Source organism: Patagioenas fasciata, chromosome 2, assembly GCF_037038585.1.
Source record: "Patagioenas fasciata isolate bPatFas1 chromosome 2, bPatFas1.hap1, whole genome shotgun sequence".
NCBI lineage: Eukaryota > Metazoa > Chordata > Aves > Columbiformes > Columbidae > Patagioenas > Patagioenas fasciata.
In genome coordinates, this window is record NC_092521.1 from 108202687 (window position 1) to 108211997 (window position 9311).

Below are 9311 nucleotides of genomic sequence, written 5' to 3' on the forward strand. Positions count from 1 at the left end.
GTGCCCCAGAAAAATCAAACCACAACTACTATAAGAAATGGTTATTCCAGAAATCATATCAGTACGAGAAAAGAAATATTAGAATATTATCTCCCTTTTCAATATCGAAGATATCTAAGAAACAAATCATGCAAATTACAATGTTCAGTTCCTCTGCATTACTACAAAATACTGAGTTACATGTAGTGTACAAAGCTTTAGTTCATCTTATTTTCAAGAGAGTTAGATCTTGTTTGTCTCATGAGAAAAAGGCAGATGCATATATGCATACACTCCTCCCTCTCAAAAGTGGTCTTTGGGTGATAAAAGTATTCAGTGCAGCATTTTTTAAAGTAGTTTAGAGTAGAAGCAAGCAGGCTCAATTTGCCAGTGGTTTAATAACAAGCTGTGGGATTTTGGTGTTTTGAGCAGTTGCTATTTTACCTCCCTGACAATGTCTTCATTCAGGGCTTCACTTTTCTTCCCACATCCCCTCCTCCATGTTTTACAGCTCTGATCAATGATATCTGAAGTGCTATAGGGAATACATCCCTATGTTACTTCATGTGCAAGTGACACAGTTGCCCACTAAAAAAAATAAAAGCCTGGATGCATTCTTCAGAGCTAAAAGACACATTTACCTTTATTTTCAAATTTAAACAATATATGGAAGTAACTTGGAATTATACCTTTCTCATTTACTTAAATTATGCATTAACATGTTTACTAAAAGCCTTTTTAAGTGACATGGTTTCAATTTGGATGTGCCATTACAAGAATTTTTCCAAAACATCAGTGACTATCCCTCAGAAAAACACCGAGCCAGTTTGAGTGTGCCACTTTTTCACTTCCCTTTGCTTATACTTTTTAGTTCTTTCGCATTTTTCATTTACTTCTTGATTTCACACGTACCTTTGTCATTCCTGAGCAAACAGTTTCTGCAACTTCTGACCAAGATCTCACTACAGGAATGCAATAGCTAATATAAAACAAACAAACAAACAAAAAATATATCTGCTGCCTAATAAGCAGAGGCTAGTTCTAGACTAGACAAGGTTTGCTGATGTATCTATACAAGCAAATTCTCACTTCTGTACTAGCAGCTGAAGTTAACTTTGGTCAGTATTAAGAATCCTGTCACCAAGAAAAGTTTCATGGTAGTCTTACTGCATCATCAACTGCACAAATAATTTAAGGGACTATATCCTTAACACTAATACACTGGGGTTTCTTTGGCCATCTTTAAGAGAGTTCACTTTTTCACTGTTCAAGTAATCCTTGTGTACAAAGTTTTTAGACTACTCCTAAACTGAACGTGTCCTTTCTAACTTGAGGTCTCAGATTTTCCTGTGCTACAAACAGGATGCAGACCCTACAGTGTTTTTAACTGAGCGTGTGGTGATAAGTTTCATAGCTTCTTAAAACACTGATTATGTTCAGCTCTTACATCTTGGAAAAAGGAAGTCAGCAGACTAGGAAAAGAGCAATACTATGTGCAGAGAGAATCAAGTCAAGATAACAAGAGCACTAAAGAGGAGGGAGAAAGGTTTACACAAAACAAACGGTCTTGAGTATTCCCGCTCTCCCTGACTTAATTCATACATACAACCTGCATTTAAAATAAATAAATAATCCACCACCAAACAAACACAACACCAGATACACATACGCCTTGAAGGACAGCAGACATGAAGATGGATTTCTTGAATCAGCCAGGAAGATGCAGAAAAGGAAAATGAGGGACGACAAGTGCAAGAACAAACACAGAAGATTCTGGAAACTCTGAAATACCAGTTTAGAGATCTTAATGACCCTGCAAGGATAATTCTTACACAAAACTGCTTTCCTAAAAACTCTTAGCAGCCATCAAAACTTTAACTAAAACCAATTTAATAAGCTAAAACACTGTGATCCTACTGATCTCCATGAAGAAAATCTTAGTAGGGTCTTACAATCCAGACACAGCATGATCTCTGCCAGAACCTGCAGGGCGAGCCTTTGAACTCCAACACAAATTTCCCTCCATTACAACAGCATTTAGTACACCAGAACATACACTTTCATACTGACCTATTAGACACAAACAGGAATTTTCATCTGTAATAATGTTCCCATACAAAGTTTTCCCAGGCTTTCGGAAGGTGGTCATTCTTATCAGTAACTTTAAAAAGCACTAACATTAACAACTGTAAAACAATGCTGGCTGGAATCTCTTCCCAACAGCTTGCTAATTTTACAGCATCTTCCATCTTGTTACTTTTACAAGAGCTCAACTGATCAAGGCAATGCAGTTTGCAACTTCAATTTATAAATAAAGATAATGGTCACACTGATTCATCTTGCAAACAGTCTGACATTTTCAGATGTTCAAATACACCACAATAGCATGGCTTAAATACTGAAGAGCTTCCTCCTATATTTACTTTCATGCTAATGTTTCATTCAGAAGCTATGAGGATCACGACTATCAAACAGTAAAATGCCTACATATCAAGGACTGTTGCAGTTGCACTCATTTCCTGTGTGTGGCAAAACCGCTATCCTGCAGAGGCTGCCCCTCCATCTTTTTTATTTTTTTTAATCAGGTCTACATTAAGTGCACAGATCCATCTGCTAGAGATCTAGATTGCTAGTACCATATAGTGCTGCAAACACTGTCAGCAATGAACAGTAGAGCTCTTATACATTACATTCCAGATCCCTAAATATTGAAAAGGCGCACTTCCTCACTTCCACAGTCAGCAAGGAAAAAAAATGAAAACTTTTTCACTGAAGTCTAGAAAGGGATTCATACATTATTTTTCTGATTCAACTATGAAATTTAAACTGTAACAGCCCTAATTCAAAGCAAAGAATTTCCACCTCACAAAGGTTAGTTCCACATAAATTCAGTATCAATTTCAGAAAATTTTTCATCAGTTTTGACCTCTAATGACTGCAACTGGCAAGCTGCGTAGGAAAGTGAAATAGTTAAAAGTAATTTTATAACAGTTAAAATTGATACAAACCCCTAACAGCCACACTTAAATCTCCGTTCTAATTGAATTAGCTTACACCTCTATTTTTTAAAGCTAATCCTACATTAGAACCTAACAAAATCAATTTAATTTACTTAAGCATATACATTTTATTTCATAATACTCCTAGCAGTGATGGCACTCTAGCAAAGACAGATTTTCAGAGATACAAAACCTTTCCAAAGGTATGTCTGAAAAAAGCACAGTAAGAGAACAGTCTGTTTTCTTAAGAAAATGCAAAAACTTTGTGAAAAGTTTCTCCTGTGGTTACCCAGAGGCAAGCAGAATGTTGGCCCATGACATTATTACCACAAAAAGCAAGACAGCAAGTCTAGTAGCTAACAAAACAAGAACTGTTTCCTATAACCTTCTTTTTACCTCTCAATTCAGTCCTCCAAACTTTAGATAAAACGTCCAAATGACAGTCTCCACTACTGCAAGATTAGAGGAGCTTCCAAATTTACATACGAAATTAAGTTTAAATTACAAAGCAAAACAGAGTAAACTAAGGTCACATCAGCAGCCTTACTTCTGAACTCTAATCCATATTAAAATAAATTAAAACCTTTAACACAGAGCAACAAAAAGCCAAGTTACATCAGATGTAAATTAAAAATACAAACAATTATTTTCTGAGTTCAGCTATGGCTGAAAGTGCATTCCTAATAACACAAATTCTTGGAGGTGCCTGCTTTGAATTTTAAAAATTAACTTCTGTCTACCTTCTATATTAATGAATCAAATACATCTGGGTCCCAGCAGCAAAACCACCAGTATTGCCATGAAAATACGAGATATGAAGCATATCTGTGTCTTCAAAAGATCAGTGCATAACCAGCAGCCCACACTATAAAAACTTTCAATCATGAACCTCACCATCCTACGTGTGAGTAAAAAGTCTCCACTTCTCCGTCACAGTAACACCAAGTTTGAAACACACAGTAACACTAACTAGAGCAAATCTAATAAAAGCCAAAGACAATGATCACTTTATATCACCTTTAGGTACTTCTAATTTAAAGAAAAACAGAAATCAACCCTATTGAACTGATATCCAAATCTAGTACATAACTACAAAGACCACAGAGAAAATGAGTCTTTATTCTTTGTACTGTTGTCAAACATTGCTTCATACCAGCTAGGCCAAGCTACAGCAGTGAAACCTGCTGACTCCAAAACCAGAATAATCAAAAAGGGAAGAAAGGGAGATGACATTTTTTTATTAGTTTTTGGAAGAACATCACATCTTAGTTACACTGTTTATTCAACAATCAAAGAATCATAGAATGGTTTGGGTTGGAACAGCCCTTTAGAGATCACCTGGTTCCAACCTCCCCTGTCATGGGTAGGGACATCTTCAACTAGATCAGGCTGCTTAAAGCTCCATTCAACCTGGCCTTGAACACTTCCAGGGATGGGGCATCCACAACTTCTCTGGGTAGCCTGTTCCAGTGCCTCACTACCCTCCTAGGGAAGAATTCCTTCCTTGTATCTAATCTAAATCTACCCTCTTCCAGTTTAAAACCATTACCCCTTGTTACCACAGGCCCTGGTACAAAGTCTCTCCCCACCTTTCTTATAAGCCCCATTTATATATTTGAAGGGTCTCAATAAGGTCTCTCTGGAGCCTTCTCATCTCCAGGCTGAACAACCCCAACTCTCTCAGCCTTTCCTCTTAGGAAAGGCATTTCAGCTCCCTGACCATTTTCATGACCCTCCTCTGGACCCTCTCCAACAGGTCCATGTCTTATCTTGTGCTGGGGGCCTCAGAGCTCACCAGAGCAGAGTAGAGGGAAAGAATCATCTCCCTCAACCTGCTGGTCGTGCTTCTTTTTCAAGTTCAGGATACAGCCGGCAAAGAAAGTAGGGCAATCTTGAGGATAAAGTACAGAGACCCTAACTCTGGCAAAAATTTATACATGACTCTATACCAGTGTCCTGCAATGCAAAACAGAATTGATATTTTCCTATTTTCACAGTGGCCTTCATTCTTTTTTTCAAGGTTCACAGATCAAGAGTGATTTGAAAAATCTTACATTAAATAAAGTGGAATGTAACCAATGTTTGGTTTATTTTAAAAAAATATTTGATTTTGCCCTGTATCTTTTGTAAGAAGTGAGGCAGCAACATGACGCAGTTCACTGCTGTGGCATCAGAGGTGCTGTGAGCAAAAAGAAAATTGTGGTAAAATTACCCACTGGAGCATACATTAATTCCTCAACAGTGCTGTTTCCAGTAGCTGTACTCCAACCATTCCCTGATTAAACCTCATGTAACTATTCATGCTGGATAATGCAACGAGTGTTTAAGTCTGACAACATTCCATCTCTGCAGTTATGTTAAAGTCTACAAGTGAAAGCATTACAGAAGGGCACATCTGCTCAGGACACTTTCACTACCAAGACATTTAGCCATGTTGATAACAGATCCGAACTGCATTGTTGTAGAACCATCAATAATCAATCTGTAGTCGTTCTCCCCTGATAAACTTAAAACTGTCATAATAAAAAAGCAAGATACTTTCTCAGACAAGCTCAACAGCTTTCTATAATTTTCCAAACTTTTTCTTTCTTTTCCTTACTGAAATTCTCCTTTAACAAGTCAGGGAAACTCAATGGTCTCTGTAACAGATAATACTGGGAAAAAAATAGTACTTTAAGTTTGCACCCTATATAGGTTACAAGTTTTACCAAGGCTTCTAATTGTTGGTTCCAACAACCATTTTTGTACATGAAGAAAAATACAGTAATTTAAAGGTTTTTATGAGTTTACTCTTGCCAAAAAACAATGCTGGCACATACATAGTCAGTTTAAAGCAAGTTCATGCATCCCTAAAACACATGAAGAGGTTTCCACGCCCTCCTTTCCTCCAGGCTTTGTGCAGCAGGAAGATGCACCAACCAGCAGGCTGCTGGAACTGCCTGTACACATCCTCCCAGCATGTCCATTCAAGTGGGACACCTATCCTGTTTTTCTCCTGACACAGACAGACCATGTTGCACAGTACAGGAGGTACAATAGCATGGCCAGGACAAAACAACATCAGCACTGATCCAGACACCTTACACTTTAACATGATTCTGCCTTTGCCAAGTTAGAAAATTCTGGCTGAAAGGTGTAGTACACATGCCACGGGTATCCATCTGTAACAACCTCTTGCTAGCACAACCCCTTCACTTCACATTCATGATACAAATTTTTTATCTTAAGAGTGGGACATCTTTAAAGCTGTTTCATTCACGAGGAATTAAAAAGAAAGAAAGAAAAAAAAACAACACACACAACACCACACAACAAAGAAACAACCACCACAACATCAAACAAAACCAAACCAAACAACCAACCACAACTTCAATGCCAACAGAGAAGACTCCAGGTGTACTCAATTCACGCAACCACTGACACCCAGGATGTGACTCATCAAGTTGGGTCCTACTGAAATAATCCTGATGACATAAATTAGGCACTACTTGAGAAATGCAACAGATGAAAAGCAATACTCAGAGATCTTAACACATAAACTGTAAGAGAACACTTTTTAAGCTGAGTATCTGATATAACTTTCTCAAAGTACTCAGTATTGTTTTCATAACAATACAGCTAGAATGTAAGACTTGAAGCCAACATTAAGAATAAGCTAAATTCAAAAAAGCCACCCCCAAAATCAGTATCCAAATAAAGCTGTGCATCAATGTGGCATAGATTAATTTCCATTATTTAAAGCAATACAATTTTCTCATGCCATCAAAGTGACAGGCCCAAGTTATACAGAAAGTTCAAACCAGTGTAAAAAGGACGAAGGTACAAGAAAAATTTTTCCGTTAAACCAGTACAACTGTTTTGTCAGCCAAAGAGTGGGATGCATATGCGTAATTTGGGTGCCTAAGCTAAGAAACTGTTCTCTACACGGTCCCTGGAAAGTCTCCTCCATATGAATAATTCAGATCAAAAGCCTAGTTCAGATGCTCTGTGTCATTGTCGAGTTACTAGGATCTGTGTGTACTCGGCTGAGAAAATAAAAAAACTGTCAGTGCTAGCTACAGGAGCTGGATTCTATAGTCAGGTATATAAATACTCCCAAGATTGAGCGTGTTCCCCACATCTCCATGTGACAACTACGTCCAGTATTTCAATCGCACCTCAAATGCATGGTGATGATACCATTGTGACATGTAACCAATCTTAAGAACCAAAGCAACAAAAGATGTAAAATAAGAAGTTGGGTGACAAATATTGAGAAACAAGAGAAGTCACAAAGCAGACGGAAGAGTTCTTTATAGTGGAGTCCCCAGTAGAGACATAAAGCATCAATGCAACACAGACATCTAACCATCAATACACAATACTGGAACAGCATCGCTGGAGTAAAAACCATGGTACCTATCTTACCACTTCCTCGAAGAGGATGTATGCCAAAGTCACTGAGAAACAAATGGGGCAATTATCTGCAATGACAAAAACACTGCAGGACTAATCAAGTGGATGGAGGCAATAAATGCACAAACAGATAAAAGATTACAGGGGGCACCTTCTCTGGTAAGGGCACAACAGCAGGGGGCAACACGGGGAAGTCTGGTGCACAAGTCCTTGACAGTGAAAGAAACCTGGAGAAGGTGACAAGGAGGAGCTGTGGGAAATATCTCCCAGCAACCACAATGGTACTGGAGACATGGGGGAATTCCTATGGGTACAACCCAAGAGCTCCTAGACAGACCTGAGTGTCACTAGGGCTCTGGGGTGGCACACAAGAGGACGAAAGGAGGCGACACAGAGGACAGAAGGCAAGTGAACACTCAAAAAACCGTGTTCAGTGAGGTTATGGGCAAAAGCTCATGGGGAGAAGAAAGCAGAGGCCTGGGACGAGCAGGGCCTGGGATGGCTGGGGTGTTAAGTCCTGGGGCCGAAGGGGCAGAGCAGAGGTGCGGGAGGACGGGCCCGGGGTCTAAAAGCCCGCGGTGGGGAGGGACGGGCAGGGGCAGCCACCGAGGCGGCCCCAGCCATACAGGGACCGCGGTCACGGGGGAAGGGCAGAGAGACGGAAGGGAGGGCCGGGCCGGCACGGGGAAGGAGGAAAGGAGCAGGCAGGCCGGCCGGCCAGCGGGCAGGTTTCGCGGGTCTGGGGCAGCCGGCGGGTTGGGCCAGCGGGGGTAATACATTTTGAGTGCGCAGTTAGCGGCCTCCCCGCCTCCAACTCGGCCTACGGCTCCTCGGCCCGCATCTGCGAGTGAACCGGACAACACCCGCCGCCTCCCTCGCTCCGGAGCCAGGTGCGCGCCCGGGAGAAGAAAGGCGAGCAGCAGGCCGGGCGGGCCGGGCCCGGCCTCTCCTTCTCCCCGCGGCGTGACTCAGTACCGGGCCCCTTTCCGCCAGGCCCGCGCGGCCTCGGCCCGGCCAAGCCGCCTCGGCCCGGGCCCAGCCCGGCCTCGCTGCGACACAACGCCGCGGCCTCTCCGCACTCACCAGCATCGCGCGTCCCGCAGAGTCAGGCCGCATCCGCCCGCCCCTTCCGTCTCCGCCAGGCCCGGATCTGCCACCACCTCCCCCCAGCGCGGCCCGGAGAACAAGGAGGCACCGCCCCTCGCCGCCCGCCCCGCCCCGCCCCGCTCCGGCCTACGGGGCTGGGAGGCCCCATGGCCCACGGGGAGGTGCGTGGGACTGGGGCCGGGGGCCGGCTGCCCGCGCCCTCCTCTCCCCTGGAGCCGGGCGACGGCCGCTGCCCAGAGACGGGGCTGGGGCGACAGTGCAGTGGCCACTCTCACTGCCCGCACCGCCGGCGGGGCCGGGAGAGATGCGGGGTGACCCGATCCCGGGCGCCTACCCGGATCTGCCCCTCAGTTCAGGAAGGACAGGGAAATGCTGGAGAGAGTCCAGCGCAGGGCAACAAAGATGATTGAAGTAGTGGAGCATCTCCCTTATGAGGAAAGGCTGAGGGAGCTGGGTCTCTTTAGCTTGGAGAAGAGGAGACTGAGGGGGCACCTTATTAATGTTTATAAATATGTAAAGGGTGAGTGTCACGAGGATGGAGCCAGGCTCTTCTCTGTGACAACCGATGATAGGACAAGGCGTAATGGGTACAAACTGGAACACAAAAGGTTCCACTTAAATTTGAGAACAAACTTCTTCTCAGTGAGGGTGACAGAACACTGGAACAGGCTGCCCAGGGAGGTTGTGGAGTCTCCTATTCTGGAGGCATTCAAGACCTGCCTGGACGCCTTCCTGTTTAACTTCACCTAGGTGTTCCTGCTCTAGCAGGGAGGTTGGACTAGATGATCTTTTGAGGTCCCTTCCAACCCCTAACATTCTGTGATTCTGTGT

General features: G+C 42.9%; 1 protein-coding gene across 1 annotated transcript in view; it reads right to left on the reverse strand.

The window, feature by feature from the left end:
• CUL1 (cullin 1) overlaps positions 1-8557 on the reverse strand; it is a 51725-nt gene extending 43168 nt beyond the window's left edge. The window contains exon 1 of the mRNA XM_065832045.2: positions 8457-8557. The gene's annotated coding sequence lies outside the window, so the exon portion shown is untranslated. The remainder of the gene's footprint in view (positions 1-8456) is intronic.
• Positions 8558-9311: the final 754 nt, after the last annotated feature.